Source organism: Triturus cristatus, chromosome 7, assembly GCF_964204655.1.
Source record: "Triturus cristatus chromosome 7, aTriCri1.1, whole genome shotgun sequence".
NCBI lineage: Eukaryota > Metazoa > Chordata > Amphibia > Caudata > Salamandridae > Triturus > Triturus cristatus.
In genome coordinates this window covers 1710338484-1710358831 of record NC_140590.1, presented here as the reverse complement: position 1 = coordinate 1710358831, position 20348 = coordinate 1710338484, and the positions used below count along the sequence as shown (strand labels likewise).

Genomic DNA, 20348 nt, shown 5'->3' with positions numbered 1-20348 from the left:
TACAAAGGTTGTTACTGATCATACAGAACCACACTAGATTTGTGGTAGCTAACTAAATTTATGGTAATCAGGTTTTTGTGTAGCTAACCAAAGACTGTTCTGGATCCTGATACCCTGGATAAGATGCACCTACTATCAGATATTTTGCTACATGCACTCCTCATAATTCAATACTATCCTTATCTGAATTTGTGGAATACGTTTATCCATCCACAAGAATTGTCGAGTTACTAAAGTAATGGGCGAACTGGCTAATTGATTGTGCTTGAGCTTATATCTGATCACTTGGAGAATCAACAAACTGTTGTCACACAGAATACCTGTGTGGTTTATTTAAGCTACACAGAGCGTGAGTCTGAGCAGAGCTGTTTTTATCACCCCTGATAAAGAACGATACCGATACTTTATTTATTGGTTGTGATAAATAACACCTATTACAAGTTTATGGGCAAAAACATGCAGATGTTGGTGTTTGACTCATCAAAAGTGTATGATACAATATGTTTTCCCCTGTAAAATGTCAGTAGATTTGGCTATGCCAAATTTAACAACCCTTAAGTTATTTAATATATCTGATCAATATCAGATGTGTTAAATATCTTCAAACTTAAAATTCTGACTCATGCATAATCAAAGTTTAATGCATGGGTCAGAACATTACGAGCAGCTCATAATCAGGACCTAAAGGTGGAACTTGTGCTATAATTTGGGAAAAGGGTAGGAGTTTTGCTTTTGTTCTCTTTTACTGCATGATGCAATTTTGTCATCTAATTCATTGTATTTGTTTTTCTAAATTTTTCTGTGTGGAGCGTTGTTATGTTTTGTCAAGATATTTTGGTAACCTAATGCTTCTGTAGTTACTATTTTGTTCTACAACTGTACAAAGCTTTCATTCATTAAACTGTACAATGCTTCTATTCACAGTAGCACCTCTTAAGGTGAAGGCTCATCATCTCAATCACATGGGCTAATGTGAATCAACAATCCACAGGAAGCTGGAAGCAGGAAGCAGTTCAGGCAATGGAAGGTGCACTGTACATTCCAAACAGATTTTGTGAATGTAAACCCACGCCATTATAAACACCTGGATAAGCTGGCTTTGCATTAACACATAACAATTCAATCACTAAATTAAGCCTGCTGTTACTAGACTAGACACTGTGGTTTCCTGTCACCCAGTGGTAGTTACAAGAAGATGCAGAGGATCTGGCACCTGGTGTGAGCTGGGCAGCCGTACCTTGTGGCAGATACAGTTATACCCAGGAGCTGCACCCATGCAGTGAGTGTTCAGACTGCTTCGGAGAGAGGGCAGATCCACCACATATGCTCCTCTGGCACTATAACTGCGCAAGTGAGGCAAAGTCTGGGAATATGAGGATTGAGGTGAGATGGAGCATTTGAGCGTGTACATGGGAATAAGATGACCACTCTTTAGAAGAGGATGACAGTTCTGCTAGACAATGATTCACTTGCCCTTAGTCTATAATCTTTGCACCTTTAACATGCCATGGTGGGACCATAGTTAAGATATGGCTGTTAGCATCAGTAGAGTTTATCTGTATGAGTATAATTATTGTTACCTTGTTATACTTGTTTTTATTGTAGGTGTCACTTTTAGTACCCCTGGCTCTTTGGTAAACATCCAATATATCAGTCTGTGATGGTGACAATAAAGTTTTCCAACGCAAAATTCAATAATGATCACTCAAATGCACTCTTGAACTGTTGAAAATTTAGATGTATTCATTCTCAACCAGAAACAGACATAATCATACAGGAAATGAAAACATTGGTCATTGACTAGTTTCCCATACTGAAGAAAAACACAAAACCAAAAGTAATCCTTAATTCACACACATGCACAAAAATTAACTTTGTTTATTTCATTTAATGGGGGGTTATTTTTTTAGATTTAAAAGCAGTGCAGACATATTTTACTTATACCATCTAAAATCTAATATAATGAGCAAAAAATGACAAACAATCTAAAGTCCAGTAATCCAGTACAACAGCACTTGTTTCTCCATTCAGGAATGTAGCTACCAACGGTGCAGCAGAAATATCACAGTGTTGTATTTCCACAAAGGGCGGCATTTTTGATGCTTGCATTAGGACCCTATGGTGACCTTGTTATGCCACTGTATATTGATTGGATGAATATTGACACATGTTAATGTACTTCAGTTGCACCTGCTAGGAACTCATAAAGTGATTCCAGGCAGGCATTAACCTATTAGCATCCTGCGCAGCCTTATATTCTGCTCAAGGGTGGGAACTGGGCATTCCAAGGCATGGTTAGTGATGTTTGTGGGCATTCACAAGTTCTTCTTCTTCCCCTTTCTTGCCTGGAAAGAGTTGTAGATCAGCCAGGAAAGAAGATGAATTTGCATCTGGAAATTTGCTGGGATTGTAGGACAAGTACTGTTTCCAAGGATTGAAGAAAAATATGTATTTGCACAGGGGCTCCTATTACCTTAGTGTAGATTTCTCTGCTATGGGTAACTCTGCAGAGGAATGGGATCTTTCTGTGAATGTCACATGACCTTCCAATGAATGGAGAACCTATACCTGGACCATGCATATTCCTGGCAACATTTAAGCATAAAGAAAGTTGTAAATTTACACTTGAATGTAGGTGTAAATCTTCGAGTACATTTTAAGGCCATTCTTTGTGAATTGGACTCAAATTTTGCAAGTGTGCTCTTCTGATAATGAAAACCATAGAGATGGTACTACTCGCCCAGAGACTTATGCTCTTAGATCTAGTATTTGGCTGATACAAAAAACATTGAGCAAAGCACCCAGTGATCTATCATATTGTACATCAACTGAGGCTATTGGGTCAAAAGTTCAACTCCAGAGAAGCAGTAACACAAAGCCAGATTATGGATTTAGCACATGTCCTGTGGACAGCAGAACAACACATGTGCAGCTCTGGCAATTAGGATCTAGGGTAATAATTAGTTTGATTTGGACAAGATTTCAGACAGAGATCTTTTAAGCAGAGATGCTTATGATATATATATATATATATATATATATATATATAGTGTGTAGTTATGCTATGTGCTGTACAAAACAGACAGTGTTGCTGCAATGACACAAAACGGCCAGAGTATTGTCTTAGCAGAATGTCTGCTGAGAGCAGACAGACACTGATGCAGCAGGAAACATCAGTAACAAGGTATGGCACAGCAATGGCTGCAGCCTTCTCACCTGCAGAGACAAGTGAATCACTGCCGTACGCAGTCAGCTTGAAGTGCAACAGACATGCACACTGGCCAATCACAGCACAGCCTTAAGTATAAAACACTCAGTCGTGCATCGGTGCCCCTGTGGCTGCCATTGAGTGTTTAGAGTACAGCCTTGTCTTTCTGACTCGAGGATACAGTTTTACTGCTATGTATCAATGATAACCAGTGACCAAGTCCATACATGCCATTTGATGACATTCTTGTAAGGGGTCAGCGCTCATTGTTAACCTACCAGAAAAACGAATTTTATGGCATTGAGCATTGGTTGGGCCCCAGGATGACTTCCTGCTAGCTAATTATCTTTTGTGAAAAAGGCTGTGTGAAAATGGAATCCCTAAAAGAATCATATAAAGATTTCTCAGTTTAAAAAAAAGCATAATCAATCAAAGAATAGCAAATCAATGTTGAGGCATAGCCCCTAACAAGAAGGTGTGGCAGGTACAACTATTTACTAATGGGACCAGATTGCACATCTATGTAGATATCTGTGCCAGACTCACAGTGGTATGTGCCATATTCGGTCACCGTCTTACTCCCCTGGAAAATCTTTAGCTCCACTGGAACTGAGATGGTCACCTCCTTGCTCATGAAACTGACTGTTATTTTTGTGCGTGGTGGTACCTTCATCGGCAAACTTAACTCTGCCTTCTTCCTCGTGGTGAATGCCTGAACCTCATCTTTCTTCACTGAGAAGGTGTTGGACACCTCTGCCGCAATATTGACCACTCCTAGCAAGGTGAATGAGGCACCCACCGTGATTGAAGACTCATTGCTGAATTCAAAGCTATGGGAGACATATTTCTCATACTCTTTGCAAGAAGCAGCAGTGAACTCTTGCTCACTGTCTGTGTTGTTGACGTAAAAATACTGATCTGCCTGGATGTTCTTTTCACTCTCTGTCTTTTTCTTGTCCCATAGAAGTGTGGCGGTGACAGAGGGTTTCCCACGGCGCAGCGGATACACATGGGATACTTGATCGTTTAAACCAACATCACAGTAGTTTGCCAGATATTCACCAGCCCTGGCTAAAATATACCTCCCTCCTCTATTTGGATTCTCGTATAGAAGCCATGCTCCACTCTGGACTCTGTGGGAGGATATCTTATCATTCATGCTTCCAAACGATAGATTGGTCTCTTGAGTCATAACTGATTGACTACCAGAGGCATTGGGATGCTCATAGACTGTGATCTTTGGATTGGTCAGGTCGTCAGTGATCATCTTCAGAGAAGATGCCTTGTCATTCATTTCAAGCGCCGGATGTTCTCCCTCCTCTAGGACAATGAACCATCCTTGATAGTTCGGATGCTCGTACATTATCCATGGCTGCCCCACCACCTTCACCGATGAGATGCAGTCTCCGAAGCTCTCTGTTACCAGACTCACAACATCTGCCTTATAGGTCCTACTGAGCCCCTGGAACTTGGGATGTTCATAGACAGTGATGGTGTTCATGGTGATCAGCTATGAAGTTTTCAATGTGTTTTCTGTAGCTGATCCTGTGATACAAAACAACAGCTGGTCAGTGGAGAAACATCATAAGTGATTGTGTGAAAACTCAAAGCACAGGCTCCTCTCTTAAAAGGAAAGAAGGTATATTTTTTGATGCCAATGTTCAGATTATTATAAGATTACTTAAACTATTTATGAATTACATAAACCACAAATATCAGTGTGATAGAACAGAGCAATAAACCCTCCTAAAATAACTTTCCTATATGAGAACACATTTTACAGCACTATATGAATAAAACAAAACTTTAATGCAGTTTATTAAAAATTTCGGATCACAACAGCTTCCCCTTTTTCCTTAAAATCATTAAAGAATGAGAGTGCATACTAAGGACGTACATGTAGCATGTCATGATGGTGTGGATGGTAGTAATTCTAAATTCCACAGGACTCGGGACGTTAACGTGTAAAGAGTACTGACAGGTAGTGTCCAGCTGAAGTATAGGGCTAAGGTGCAAAATACCAAGCCTAGAGATGAAGTGCAGATTACATAATGAAGAATCATATGCAGAAACTGCACAAGGTTTGTGTTTTATAGGGCACAGATGGCTCAGGATCTTGCTGGGCATAATAACACAACCCATAAAGCTAAAGTTCAAAGTACACTGCCTGAAGGAATTTGTTTTTATGTATTTGATTTTTAATTGCAGAAAATATAATAAAATGTTACATATGGAAATGACCCTGGGTCTACAATTTTCGAGGCCTTATAAATAAGGTGCTGATGTGCCTAGGAGAGTACGACTCAAGGTCATACTGGGCATAATGACACAACCCAAAAATGAAAAGTGTAGTGTCTAAAAAAGTTCATTTCGTAAAGTGCAGATGGCTTAATGAGGAGTCATATACAGAGGCTACACATGCCTGGGAGAGTACGGCTAAAGATCTTACTGGGCATGATAACACCACCCATAGAGCCAACGTGCAAAGTGCAGTGCATGAAAAGGTACTTTTGATAAAATGGCAATTACGTGGCGACAGGTCTATACTGAAGGCACTAAAGTTCTACAATTTGTGGGCCGTGGCAGCAGAATTTATCAAGATCTGTTGCAACAACTGGCCTTATAGTTAAGATGCTATGTGCCTCGGAGAGAGTTGCTGGCAAAGTGCGGCCAGCCACATAAGTATTCTTGTGGGCTAAGACATCTCCAGATCAGGCTGGTCATGATGGCTGATAGGGGACCAAAGCGGATAAAGTACCAGTTGAATGTAGCAAATTGAGGTCTATATCATTCAGATACAAAGTTCAGCATTTTCTGGAAACCCAGTGACAGGGTTAGTCAAAGTTTGTTACTTCAATGTAAAGCCCATTTCACGTTACCCACAGTCGTGGATGAATCGCAAGTTGTGAAGGCTGTAGACTACTTCTTTAATAAGTTTCGGGCTTGTTTTACAAATTTCCCCAAACTTGGCCTTGTCTGCCACTGACTGCAGGGTGTACAAAAGAGGGACGGACTCTTTGGCTGACGGAATACAATGCTGTAAGAAGGCATCGGTAGGAGCCAGCGGGGATGTTGCAATGCCGGACAGCAGAGAATTATGTGTGCCAAGGATTCTCTTCTCCAGTTACATTGTCTACAACTGTTGATATTATCAAGTTATTTCCAAGTTGGGTTCAATTCTCTGATTGGAAGCAGGACTAATCTGGCCAATAGAATATATTTGAAAATGTGCTTTTCTACTGCTTGATGGAGATGGGACTTGGCTGACTTGGGCAGTTTTGGTTCCATTATTGACTCACGAGGAGCCCAGTCATGAAGAGCTTCCATGTCTACTTCTAATGAACAATTGAACAATTGTCTTTTATTGCGGTTTTAATGCAAGTATAATTAATCAAATTATTGTCCCAGTTCTTCCCTGCAAGTTGTACATATTCTTTAGATACCACCAGATTATTGGACCTGGGCTTGTTTGTAGATGTAAAAATTGTTTCTATTAGGGCCTTCATGGTGTTGTTGGGGGCAGCCGTTGCCTGAATATAGAATGTTGCAAGAATTGCCCAGCTTTCCAGGTTTTGATGTCCAAGCCTATCAAGGTATTCCTTGTGTGAGATGGGAAGTGGAATAACTTCTTGTAGGCTGTGCACTGGATCTTTTCTAGGGCAGTGCCCATCATGCGGGGAAATGCTTCCTGAGCAGAGTTGAGGGCGGGGAGAAGTTTGGCACGAACCACCCTACCAATGGCTGTAGTTGTGGGGATGTCAAATATCAGGTTTCATATTCACAAGGCATATGTTGCCATTATTACTTTGCTTATCATTTTGTTTAGCTGAAAAGCCGGCCTCCCAGTTTCACATAGCCATGCTCCTAAATAGATATAATGTTGAACACAGTCCAAACTTAGTGGCTGCAACTGGTAAGCCTCTTCTTAGGACATCTCCAGAAACGTTCTACTTTTATTTAGCTCCCATTAGCCACAAGCTCATTCCTGAAATTGTATATGTTCAGTGCATTGAGTGCTTTTTTCAAACCAGATTTTGCATGGTCGAAAAGTACTAGATCACCGGCATACTGTATGAGTGGAATTCTCCAGTGTCCAATTTTAGGGGTGACTAGATTGGCTCCTACTAAGGCTGGGTCTAGATCCGCAGTATAAAGATTGAATAGCATTGGCTCCAGCACATAGCTCTGTTTCAGACCTCGGTCAGTGTCACTCTTGGCATTGGCCATCTGCCCCATAAGTTTAACTCGTACTCAGGTCTTGCCTTATAAGGACATGATTGCTCATAGCAATTTGTATAAATGTTCCAACCCAATAACCCCTACCAAAGATGTTCTGGGCAACTCTTTCGAATTCTGCTGAGTAGTTGATGAAACAAACAAACAAACAGCAGCGTTGAATTATGTGTTGCTGCTTCATGGGCAAGGTATGGGAGGACAAGTATGTTGTCCACCATAGACCCTCTTTCATGAACGCCTTTTTGATAGAAGGGTAGTAAGCCTTTTCACACAGGATCATAGCAATAATTCCCGGAGCAGTATGCTGGCATATATTTTGATGCCTTTGTGCAGAAAATTTATTTTCGGACTAAGAGATTAATTTCCTAATGATTTAAAACACTCACATATAAAGTTTTTTCAGTTAAACCAGTTGATTCAGGGTTTGTTAAAAGTGTAGATTACAAAGAGCCCATAAGGAATAATGGTATCAGGAAGTGACAGGATTGGACAAGATCACTGGAAAATTCTCGAAAGCAAACTCCTGAAATTTAACAGTAGTTAAACCCAAATCATCAAATGCAGATGTGCAACACCAGAAAGTATTCATTTACTAACATTAATTACATGCCATTATAGCTTCCACTTTTGTTTGGGAAAAGACCTACTGTGCACTGTCAAATAATTTGTCCAAGCTTTCAATTGAGTGTTAGCTCACATATAACTGAATGTTCTTACAGTGTTTTCATCCATACACTTTATTATTTACATAAATAGACCAAGTTTGCTGAATTACTAAACCTACTTTAAACATGTGACAATTGTCAAAGATGGTAGCCCAGGTTGTGTTACCATCCACATTTCTAGTCCTCTAGTAATTTGAGCATAAAACCAGTGTCTAACTTGTACTGTGATCGAGAACTATGTCACACTGCCAATATCTATGTGTAATTTGGTTTTGAAGGTTCTCAGCCAGGATCAGTGCTACTTTTCAGCCTGTTAGATTAATCCTGCCCTGAGGCCAGGTGACTAAGCTGCACTTTGGAGCCTTCCACCTCACCTTCTCAAACTCACACTTGCACAATCTCCACTGTTTACTAGGGAGATGGAAGCAAACAGATACATTCTTTGGCAGTTGACCAGGGTCTCTGACCCTGAAGAACACTCACCTGATGAAGACCCATAATCCACTTCTTGGATATTCATTTTTTCCTATGTACTTTCCTACATACTACTGTGTCTGATTTGTGTCTATAACCCTCAATTATCTGTTTGCCTATCAGTTTCTGGGGGCTGCTATGCTTCTAGGTAGACCTGATATACGATTATTAGCTGGTGGGTCTTGAAACCTGTGTCTCTTAGGGGGTTGTGCTTTTGCATCTTCCTGGTTGGCCCCTATGAACCTCATAAGAACTATAACCTTGGTGGTTTTAAAAAGACACTACTTTATGTTGCTTACACCTATGATGCACCTCGATAGACCCACTAGATCTTCATTAATTGTTTCGGGGAAGCTGCGCCTCTCAGTTTTTTTTCGCAACTAGTCACTCCTGGTTGAACTTCATAGACTATTGATAACTGGTGGTTTTGGGAAGCCGTATCTTCAAAGTGGTAGGGCTGTCTCCCTTCACCTTACAGCCACATTAGCTACAATGTCACTCTGAAGGCAGAAAGATACCCTGGCCCCAATTCACAAAGGTAAACTTAGCCCTGAGGTTTAAGTTTAGCCCTGAAGTCTAAGTTTAGACTTGAAGTCTAAGGGCCCATTCACAAAGCCAATCTTAAACCTGAAGTCTAAGTTGACATTTTTGCATATGGCCCTTATACTTCAGGCCTAAACTTAGACTTCAGGTCTTCAGGTCTAAGTTTACATTTATGAATTGTTCCACATGCAATCTCACATCTCACAGAGGTCTTTTTACACCATCTCTTCTGGACCACCCAACATTCCCCTCTCTTCTGTCCCTCTTTCTTTTTCTTTTCCTGTCATGATTTTGAATCTCTCTCAACTTAACTCTTTCATTACTTTCCTAACTTAACTATTCACCAATCTCTTCCCTCTTTCGCATTGGTTATCGTCCCCCTGTTATTCTCTCCTGTATTCTCATTCATCCCTCCCCCACATGATTGTTTTTGTAGCGAGTGGAATTATGAGTATGATGATACAGATTTAACAAAAACATTAGAAGCATTTGCGCTAACACCCAGCTTGTTGGTGTGTGACACTAATGTAGCAACTGCATTTTGTGTTTGAGTGAACTAGAGTAGTGGAGGTCAGTGGTATGCTTTTTGAATACCCCTGACCTGTCCTTCCACAAAATGGAAGGTGACAACTGTATTCCCAGACAGTCGAAGTGGATAGCTTATATTCCTGCAGGTGGAGTGGGAAGACTGGGACAGTGAAGTGAGGGGTGTGGAGACAATGCTCCTTTAGTTATCCCAAGAAGGCCTTTTCGATAGCAAGATGCTGTTGCTGATTAGTCTTCTGAGTACTGGCAATTGGTGGATTGCAGGTGTGAAGGGTGCAACTGAAGACTCTGGTTAAAGGTGAGGAAGTCTCTATGTTAAGCCTACCCAGTTGTCTTTTCCTGGTTAATCCTTTACCTTGGCAGGCGACATGAGGTGCAGAAACAGTACACCACTTTGTGCATCTGTTGTAGGTGCCCCAGGATGTAGAACAAGCTGCTGTGGGATGCCTCATTCTACAGAAAGGCTTGTCTGGAGTACATCCTAGAAAGAACATTTTCTAAGCTGTAAAAGTGGGATCCAAACCACCCACTTTGTTGCATGGTAAACATGGGTGTAGACTAGATCCAGGAAATCAAGTATAGAATATGTGACCAAAATATCGAGGACTAAAATATCAATATTTTAGTTCTCGATATTTATATAGTAAAGGGATATAGATTTGGAGTTATGAATAGTAAATCTAAACTTAGCATATGCACTTGTCTTCTCAATATTGTGGTCACGATATTGCAGCCACTTGATATTATATGCTCATTATTTACATTTTCTTTATTTTCAGATTTTATTGAGGACATTTGATATTTCATGGAATGATGTTCCGGACTATAACTGTTGTCTTGAAGATATGTCTACATTTCCTGATTTCTCTTACCAACATATAAATAAGAGGATGGCTGAAGTTCATGCTTGTTTTGTTCCTCAATCTCTCAAAAATTAGAAAACTTGTAAATGCAGAGTTTTTTTTCCCTTTTTCTACTTTCCTCCACATCTCATCAATACTATTTTGATTTTCTTTTTACATACATACTGCAAACTCGACCCAAATGTATTGGAGAACTTTAAATGAGCAGCAGTTACATTACAGATTCATTTCTTTCGCTTTTTTGATATCGAATGCATGTAACCCTCCAAAGGCATGACCACACAATATTGAAGTTTGCAGCTATTTACTCTAGTGTAAATATCTTCCACTCTCAGGTTTCTCACTTTCCCAAACTTCTTTGGTAAAATATCTATTTCATTGAGACTACTGTAAGTTGCCGTATTTGATTGAGAATTTTCTATTTGACATTCACATTGTACCAGAATAGACGCCCCATAAGTAATTTTGACTTGGTCTCAAAAGGATTCTGAAGATGGGCGTGTTGATGGACCCACTAATTCAAGTGTTAGCCTTCCACCCCCAAAGTCTGAATCCTGTTATGCCCTTTGTGGCCTGTGAATTTCTTAGCCAGTTTGCTGTATGTGTTTATGTGGTATTGTTTTTCTGAGTAGTGCTTGTGTATGTGGGTCTTTGCTTGTGTCAATGCAAGGGTCTTTGCATGTGTTAATGTGAAAGTGAAACCGTGTGTGCTTACACAGAGTCTGTGTATTACGCAGCCCCAAAATTGAATGTGTGCTTATAATGCAACTTTTCATGGACTCCATTTTACTTCATGCCAATCTCAGAAATACAACATGCATCAACACATTGTCTCAATTCATCAGAATTAGGAAATCTGCAGCCATAATTGTACTCATAAGAACAGTTACAGATTTTCTGCTTTTTGGAATCGACAACTATTGGTACTAGAAAACTGTTTTAGCATAAGATTTCCAGGCATCCTATTCAACAATACTTTTCGATACACATGGTAAAATTGAGCATGACGTAAAGGGAACACGGCTGTCCAATTGAACTTTTCATGATCGCCAGACAATTGTGTGAGATCCACCAGGAGAGAGGGGTTTTGTCTCTGCCCACATCTTGGGAGCCAGGAGTACATGATTTGATTGGATGAAGCTGTGTGCTGCCTCTAAAAGAAGGAACATAGCTACTGTGCTTTATAATTCATGTTTTCCCTTCAGTAGACTTTAGCGACTCCAGAGGTAGCCCTTTTATTTCATTTTGTTTCCTCTACTGGACATTTCAGTTGGTCCCCAGGTAGCAGAGGAGACCCTTTTAGGTCTAGCTTGACGGCACAACAGATTATCAGACATTAAGCGATCAACCTAAACAAAGAGCTGGAGAAGCCCTAACAGAAGAGTCGCTTTGGCTCCACTCACATCTTGTTAGCTGGGAGTACATGTTTTGATTGGGCAGAAGTTGTGTGCTTCCAGAAAAACATGCTATTTATCCTCCTGCCTGCCAGGAACACATATATGACATTGTAATGCCATGAAGGTGTCTTAGATACCTAGATAATTTACAGTGTTTGTTTTCTCTAGTGGCAGCACAGGTGTGAGGAGTGCAGTCATAGATTTAAGTTTTAAGAGCCCAGATATACACTAATGTACATAGATCTTTAGGTCGGATGACAGTGTAACTGTTGCCTGGTTTTATGGGATTAACAAAAGAGGGCTTTCAGAGTCTTACATTGAGAGCAGTTTAGCCTCCACTAACATGTTAGTTTCCCTGAGTACAGGTCTCGATTGGGCTGAATGTGTGTTCTCCCATTAAAAATACTCCTTGTTTTGTAATTATTGGCTTGTGTCAAAGCAGTGGGGAGTTGATTATGGTGCAAGCCAGTGATCATGGCTATTGGCCTGATCTGTTTCTTACGAAACATTATGTAAAGGCACTAGACCTGCCATAATTATTGAGAAACGGATATTTTTAGGAGAGAGAGGATTTTGCTTTGCCAACTGTAATTTTGTATACTATTCTATTTTTATGATTGTATAACAGTTGGTTGGTTTTTGGAAAGCTTATACTCAGAACAAAGGTCTTGAGCTGACAAACCAATGACGAAGGCTATATGTCTGATTGCTCCCCTGATTGCTTATTAAAATAGTTAGTGGGCCTATCATATTGATTGTGAAAAGCATATGTTAAAGTCAATAGCATTTAAAGGTGGATCTCTATTACTCTGAATAAAAACCTACAGATAGACATTTTGTTACCTGGATTATCACAGATTACTATAGTAGGAATGCGTTTTGGTGCACACCGTGGGTATAGTAGATTTGCACTGTCAGAATCCTTGCTAGGTCCTCATAGGAGAGATAGTTTTGCTTTGCCAACTGTAATTTTGTCTACGGTAGAAATGGATGACTGTATCCCTGGTTATTGCCTTGTGAGAGATCTTATGCTCAGTACGGGAGGCCTCATTTGGTTATTGTGACAGGCCAATGATAACAGCTACAAACCTGGTTGATTCACTTTTGAAGAACATCCTATTTGCCTTTAATTATTATTATTAAGGGAGGCTTATAAAGCGCTTGGTTACGCTAGGAAGCGTGTCCCCGCGCTACAACTGAAAAACTCAGAGCAGTAGTGAGGAGTGAGCCCGATTATCTTGAAAATAGGTGTGTTTTTAAGTTCTTCCGGAAGCTGGATTCCGATGGGTCTAGGCGGAGATTAAGAGGCAGGGCGTTCCAGCGCTTCGCTGCCAAATGGCGAAAAGAGCGTCCACCCATGCGGGCCCTTCTGACCCTAGGGACCACAAGTAGACCTCCGTGTGAAGAGCGCAGAGCGCGTGATGGTACATACTTGGTAACTAGGTTCTGAAGTGGTGTAGGCGCTTTCCTAGCAAGAATACGGTGACAGGTACAGAGGGCTTTAAATTCCACTCTGCTTCTCACTGGCAACCAGTGGAGAGTCTGAAGGGCAGCTTTAGAATCCGATCTTTTTGGGGTTTTTAGGATGAGGCAGGCTGCCGCATTCTGCAATACCTGGAGGCGGTTTATTGCCTTGCAGGTGGCTCCCAAGTACAATAGGTTGCCATAGTCTAGGCGCAATGTCACGAGGGCATGTACCAGCGTTCTCCGGGCGGACATAGGAAGGAGAGCAAGGACCTTCCGTAGGATTTTTAAAACGCTGAAACAGACACCCGCCACTCGGTCTATTTGGGGTCCAAAAGACAGGTCAGCATCGAGCCATACACCAAGGTTTTTGACTTCCTGATGGGGCATAGGTGCCTCACCTAGGCATGGAGGCCACCATGACGACGACCAAACAGATGGACTCCCCCCCACCACGAGCACCTCGGTCTTGTTGCCGTTTAATTTAAGGCAGTTGGTGGACATCCAGGTTGCAAGATCTTGCATGCAAGCCCTGAAACCGTCCATAGCAAGTCCGGGTGCACGTGAGAGGGAGATGACCAACTGCGTGTCATCGGCATATGACACGATGTTCAATCCATGACTCACGGCAATCGAAGCCACCGGAGAGACATAAAGATTAAACAAAGTTGGGCTCAGGGACGATCCCTGGGGAACGCCCTGTCCCAATCCTATGTCTCTAGAGTAGTGATCACCCTGGTGGACTTGGAAGCTTCTCCCAGTCAGGAAGGATTGGATCCATTGGAGTGCAGCTTCAGATATTCCTCCGTTATTCATACACTGTAGCAAGTTGGCGCGAGCTACAGTGTCGAATGCTGCACTCAGGTCCAATAGGATGAGGGCCATGGTGTGACCCTCATCCGCCCCCTGACGTAGGGTCTCCACCGCTGTTAGGAGTGTAGACTCTGTAGAATGACGGGGACGGAAGCCGAATTGAGTATCGTGTAATAAGGCAGCTTTTTCCACGAAGTCCATCAATTGCAGATTGACTGTTTTTTCGGCTACTTTGGCCAGGTATGGTAGGAGTGAGATTGGACGCAAGTTCTCTAGTTTCTCAAAACTGATGGTTGGTTTCTTCCTTAGAGGTAGAACCACCGCCTTTTTCCAGTCTTTAGATACTGTCATGGTACTAAAAGACACGTCTAATAGATGTCTGATGTAAGGTTCTAATACCACCAGACTATCTGCCAGACGTTTAGGTGTGGTAGGGTCCCGTGGAGAACCCGACCTCACGGATCTACAAATTTTTAGGAAATTTTCTGGGGGTGGGATAACAAAGTGGGTCAGTCTGTGTTTATCTCCCCATTCCCTAGGGCTTTCAACAAATTCTGTCCCAGTTATAGGCTGCGTTGGGAACGCCAAGTAGATTTTGGCTATTTTCTCTGAAACAAAGTCTGCGATTTTATTGCACGATTCGGGGGAACAATCGTCTGGGACAGTGGCTGATTTTCCGCTCGAAGGAGTTTTGTAGAGCGAAAACAGCTCTTTCATTGAATTACCAGCTTCACTGATTCTAGACGTATAGTATGCTGTTTTGGACTTTCTAATTAGGCCATGGTAAAGTCGCCTCTCGGTCAAGTAGGTGACTCTAGATTCTTTGGAGAAAGTCCTGCGCCATTCTCTTTCGGTTCTCTTCAGTGCGGTTTTCAAGGCTCTTAATTCATCGTTGAACCATGGGGCATTTTTTTTAACACGGCCCCCAGATTTGGTTTTTAGAAGAGGAGCTGTACAATCCAGTGCCTCATTGATGCGTTTGCAAAGATTAGTATTGGCCGTGTCAGCGTCATCCCCCCCAGGGCTCCCCCCTTTAGTCAGTGCCTCGCAGAATTTAGGCTGGGAGAAAGTAGCTCATTTCCGCCTGAGGTGATACAATACTGTTGGCTGCGGGGGTCTACTTCCAGGAATACGAATAGTGAAAGGGACTAAATAGTGATCCGACCAGGGGATGGGTATAGGGGTCGTGGCTTTTACTTCCCCCCAGTTGACAAATATGGGATCCAGCAGGTGACCCAACTGATGAGTTGGACCGCTAACAATTTGATTTAGTTGGAGGGCTCCTAATGCCTGACTGAAATTCTTACTAACGCTGTCTAAGGGGTTATTAAGATGTAAATTAAGGTCTCCAAGTACCAAAAATTTGTCTTTGCATAAAGCGGTCTCCATAATGCCTTCAACCAGACTTTCCTCAAACTTGGCTATAGGGCCTGGGGGTCTGTAGATTAGCATGCCCTTTAGCGTGTAGCTATTATTCACTTTAATAGTGAAGCTCCCTGCCTCACTATCCAGGATAGGAGAGCTGTCAAGTTGGCATTGCAAGCTTTCCCGGATTACAATTGCAATGCCCCCTCCTCTGCCTATGGGTCTGTCCTGTCTGTGTATTGTATATCCTACTGGAAGTGCCTCAAGGGCATCAGATGTAGAATCATTATCTAACCACGTTTCTGTTAGAAACACAAGATCCCATTTTTTCTCAGTGAGTAGATCATATAGGTCTAACTTGTGTTTCCTTAATGATCGTACATTAAGCAGTCCGCAGTGCATAATGTAGTCCGTACTGTTCGTGTTCCTACCAAGGTCATAGGAGAAGTGACAGTGTTCGCAGCCTATGTTGTCTTCTACTCGTAGATTATGCTTGCATGACTCATCAACATTGCGGCGTGAGGTAAGTAATTCCTGCTTACTCCACCGTATGTGGTCATCCCGAGGGGCATGGGGTATGGCCCTGGACCGCGTACGATCGCGGACAGGCGCAGACGGGCTTGACTTAGGCAATAAAGGAAATAAAGGCTGTACTTCAACAGAAAAACAAAGATTAGTTTATTAAAAAGCATTCACAGACATGTTGGTCTGCTGACCTCAGCAGGCTTTCCTTTTTCTTTTAATCGAGAGAGGGAGGGAGAAGCTGAGATTCATTCCACTTCCGTCAGGTATACTTAATATCAAAGGAGAATGAATCACATGCCCTGTGTATTTCCAGGGTTTTTGGGTTCTCATTGTTTAAAAACCCTCATTCACAATAAACCTGCAGGGCTTTATATCTTGGTTTTCTGCCTGATAGGCTACGTGAAAAGCATCATCATTGGGTCTTTTTTATTCACTTTAGTGTTCAATTCTCAAACTGAGAGGACTTGTTCCGCTGGTGGTTAAAGCTGTCAGTGACCTGACCATGATTGTGGTTTCCTCTCACAGAATAAAGGGGACCTACATCTTCTGCCCCTATGATCAACACCATGGAGATATCTGCTGGCTGATGTACTCCAGCAGGGAAAACAAGCAGACAAAATCCAATCCCCTTTACATAGTGCCGAGGTCCTAAACCATAGCACGCAGTAACATGACTACATGGGCTACTGTGTGCCTCTTTCAAGAAACTCTCATCCTTTTTATTTTAAAGGGAGCTCCAAGGAAGTCAACATAAGATCACATTTAATTTATGCAACAAAACATAAAATGTAAAGTGTGACCCAGACATCCTCCTCCCATAAATTAAAAGCCCCTCCCAGCCTCTCTACCTCGAGGCCGAGAATGGAAGTAGGTGAGTCCTGCATGAGGGCAAAGACAGCGGCTCTATGCACCAGCTTGAGCCCTATCTGCCAGCGTTTAATAGAACAAGAGGGGGCTACAGCCTGTGGCTAATACAAGAGCAGACTGGTGCAATGACTGAGGCTACGGAACAAAGGCAGGTGTACCACACACGTATTCACATAAAGAGCAAGTGGGCAATGCACCACTTACCAAGAGCAGAGAAAAGGGCCCCTGCACCTCACTAATCCTTTTGGGTTCCAGAGTAGAGGGCTACTCGTTAAAAAGCACTTCAACGCCTCACCAGGAGTAGTAAGCACTATATAAATGCAATTACAATAACATTGGATCGAAATAAATTGGAATGGAGCACCTTTCACAAGCCACATGTCCCCAGTCACAGTGAAGAGACACTAAAAGCCTGCTCCAGCTAAAAAGAAAAATATAGTTCCTTACCTTAAAAGAAAGAGTTCTCCCTCACTCTGTCTACTGTAAAAGGGGTCTCCAGCATCCCCAGTGAAAGTGAAAGGAATGGCACAAAAAAGACACTGGACGTGCAGCTGAGTGAGAGGGGTTTGTGGGAGGAGCTCCTTGGAGTTGGGAGGTGTACAAAGGCTTAGGATTGGGTGAACAAGGGGCAGTAAAGGTGGTATATTACTCATGTACGAAAGGAATGGGACGAGGAAGAGGAAGCGTAGGTAAATGTATGAAAGTGCTATTTTAATACTTGTTGATTCTGTCTTCTAGCAAAAACAATTCATGCACTGGGCTCACAAAGGAAACATGAAAACAATACATTTGTCAATTTCTTTTTCTACTAGAATGTAACTAAAACAGGTTTTGATGTGTCTCAGTTTCATTAAGGTTTGGAAAGGGAACATGTGTGAAATAAATTTACCTTGGTGAAGCTCTATTTCTCTGTCGGAAGTGGGAATCTGCGTTTCCTGCTTGTCTGTATGTCCTATAACACAAAATAATACAAAAGGTCATTACGCTTTAGTCTGTGTGAATCGTGCTGAAACATGGGAAGTGCTCAACTAATTTGTGAATCCTCACCACACGACCACCTCTACGCAGAGGTGTACTAGCGGTATGGTATATTCTGTGCTCTAAGTTTCATGTAACATTTACCATTCTCTGATACAGCTGTCATTGGGTTTGTGATGTCATTGCATCTTGTTGAATTTGGAATGTTATGATTCAACTCTGTTTCAACTGACTGGGGACATGGATGTACTTGGCAGATGATCAGCTGTGTAGTCTTTTGGATCAATAAATCACTCTTTAATTGAATCCTGTTGAGTGAATTACTACACAGTAGTGCAGCAGGTGCAGTGGATCTAGGTCTCAACTCACCTCAATTAATGGCTGTAATACAAAACTCAGAGACTGGGGCTCTAATATTGTTCATTGCATTGTGGCCCATAGGATCCTTGCTACGTCACTGCCTCTAAGCAGAACTTGAATTCGTACTCCTAACCTTCACCACTTCTCTCACTACATTTCACACTGTAGCACCTTTTTTATGGGATACATCAAAGCTTTGCCCAGTGAGGTAAAAAGTTGATTGAGTGCTTCCATTATGCCCAAACATGACCATCTAACTCACTTTCACATATGCACACTTGGATACCATGAATTTATTTCACTGACACTAACTATCTTATTCACTGAGTCTCTCATGAACTCATCCACAGAAGGGTTAACTTACACCTTCATGAAGGCGTTCACAGTCACTCGCTCAGTGCACACTCAACTATACTTCTACTTGCACACTCATTGCCATATTCGGTTACTCATACTCATAATTCACAAATCAAACAATCACCTAATTCCCACATATGCACTCTCAGAGTTGGATTACACGCTAACATTTGAAAAAAACTCACACTTGTCGCACCCACACTTTTCCACACTCAGTCACAGTCTTTACAATCACCTATAGTCAACCACAAACACACACACATCCATTGACACTGGTTTGACCCTTCAATGTCACAAAACTGCCCATGCGCCTACCTGGTGTGACACTTCAGTGTCACAAAACAGGGCAGACACCAACTTCAGTGTTCACTTGTATGAGCACACACACAATTAAAGGTCCCACCCTCCCAGTCACCTGTTCCCCATAGGCATTGGTCTGTCCTTCTCTCTACCTGCACCAAGAGTGAGACGTGGAGGTCCCTGGCCCCTCCCTCACTTCTTCTGTTCTCCCAACTTTTTATCCACAGCAGCATCAGCAACATCATTATTATTATTAACATCATGTATTGGTGTTGCAGTGTATGTTAGTGTAACTTTGTGTCATCTGTGAGGATGCCACTTAGTATTTAACAATCAAAGTGTGTTGTAATGTTCAGTGTATTACTTTGTATCAAGTGGTTTTTAGTTTCAGAAAGTGTATAACAACATGCACTAATGTCATTGTGCACAACAAAGTAAATGTTGTAATATATGCGGCTCAATGTCTACCTGGTTTTAATGCACTAACACAAGCAAACGCTGACATTACAAATGCTGTTTGCAGTTGTTAGCACTTTATAGCCAGACCTATTAGCTTTACCAATGCATGTTAAAAGTGTGATTTATATCCTTGGGGAAAGCATTTTCTTCTTGGATAAATCCCGTTCCCTACGTTTCAATGTCCCTGACAGGGGTTTGGTGACATTCCATCAGCTGTCCCACCCTGGAGAAGAATTTACTCCAACCCTTTGCTGGAGCAATTCTCTGACCCCATCCAGGATGAGAATGGGTGTAATTTGTGAATGTCCACAAACTCACCAGTTTGTGAGTGTTCACAAGATCTTAAGACAAGCAATGGATTGATTGGCCCATTTTCATCACTGCTCAGTGATAAGTACATAGAATATACATAATTGTGCATACAATCACTTATTAGTAAATACATTGGCACATGCTACATATTATTATTTGCCTACCTGACAGGAGTAAATAGAGTAAAAACGGGGGTTTAATCATTCTCCCAATATCTGTGATTGTGTGTATGTGTCAGTGTGTATACATGTGTGTACATGTGTGCGCACACTCATGTACCTGTGTAACTTGATTCATATGTGACGTGTGTGGGTTTACAGATATGTATTTGCATGTATGTTTGCATGAGTTTTATGTACGTCAGCATACATGCAAGTTAGGCTTATGTGGATGTATGTGAAATGCATTTATGTGATGTGTCTGATTTGTTTATGCCGCAGTAAAGGCAGAGTGAGAGGGCATCACCAACACAATAACACAATGACGATAGAAGCCGCACACCTACACCCTCTCTCAGACCATGTTAGTTCGCAAAAATGAGTGCTAGCATCTATGCACAGTACTCACCAGCAGATGTCCCCTCTTCAGTCTCTCCTTGCACATGCCTTCCAGACAC

General features: G+C 41.8%; 1 pseudogene across 1 annotated transcript; it reads right to left on the bottom strand.

The window, feature by feature from the left end:
* Positions 1-1838: 1838 nt before the first annotated feature.
* On the bottom strand, positions 1839-20331 carry LOC146812836 (epidermal differentiation-specific protein pseudogene; annotated as a pseudogene). Its single transcript, XR_014966918.1, has 3 exons — positions 20300-20331; positions 17856-17918; positions 1839-4753 (listed from the first exon to the last, which is right to left on the bottom strand). The product of XR_014966918.1 is annotated as an epidermal differentiation-specific protein pseudogene (transcript).
* Between the last annotated feature and the right edge of the window lie 17 nt (positions 20332-20348).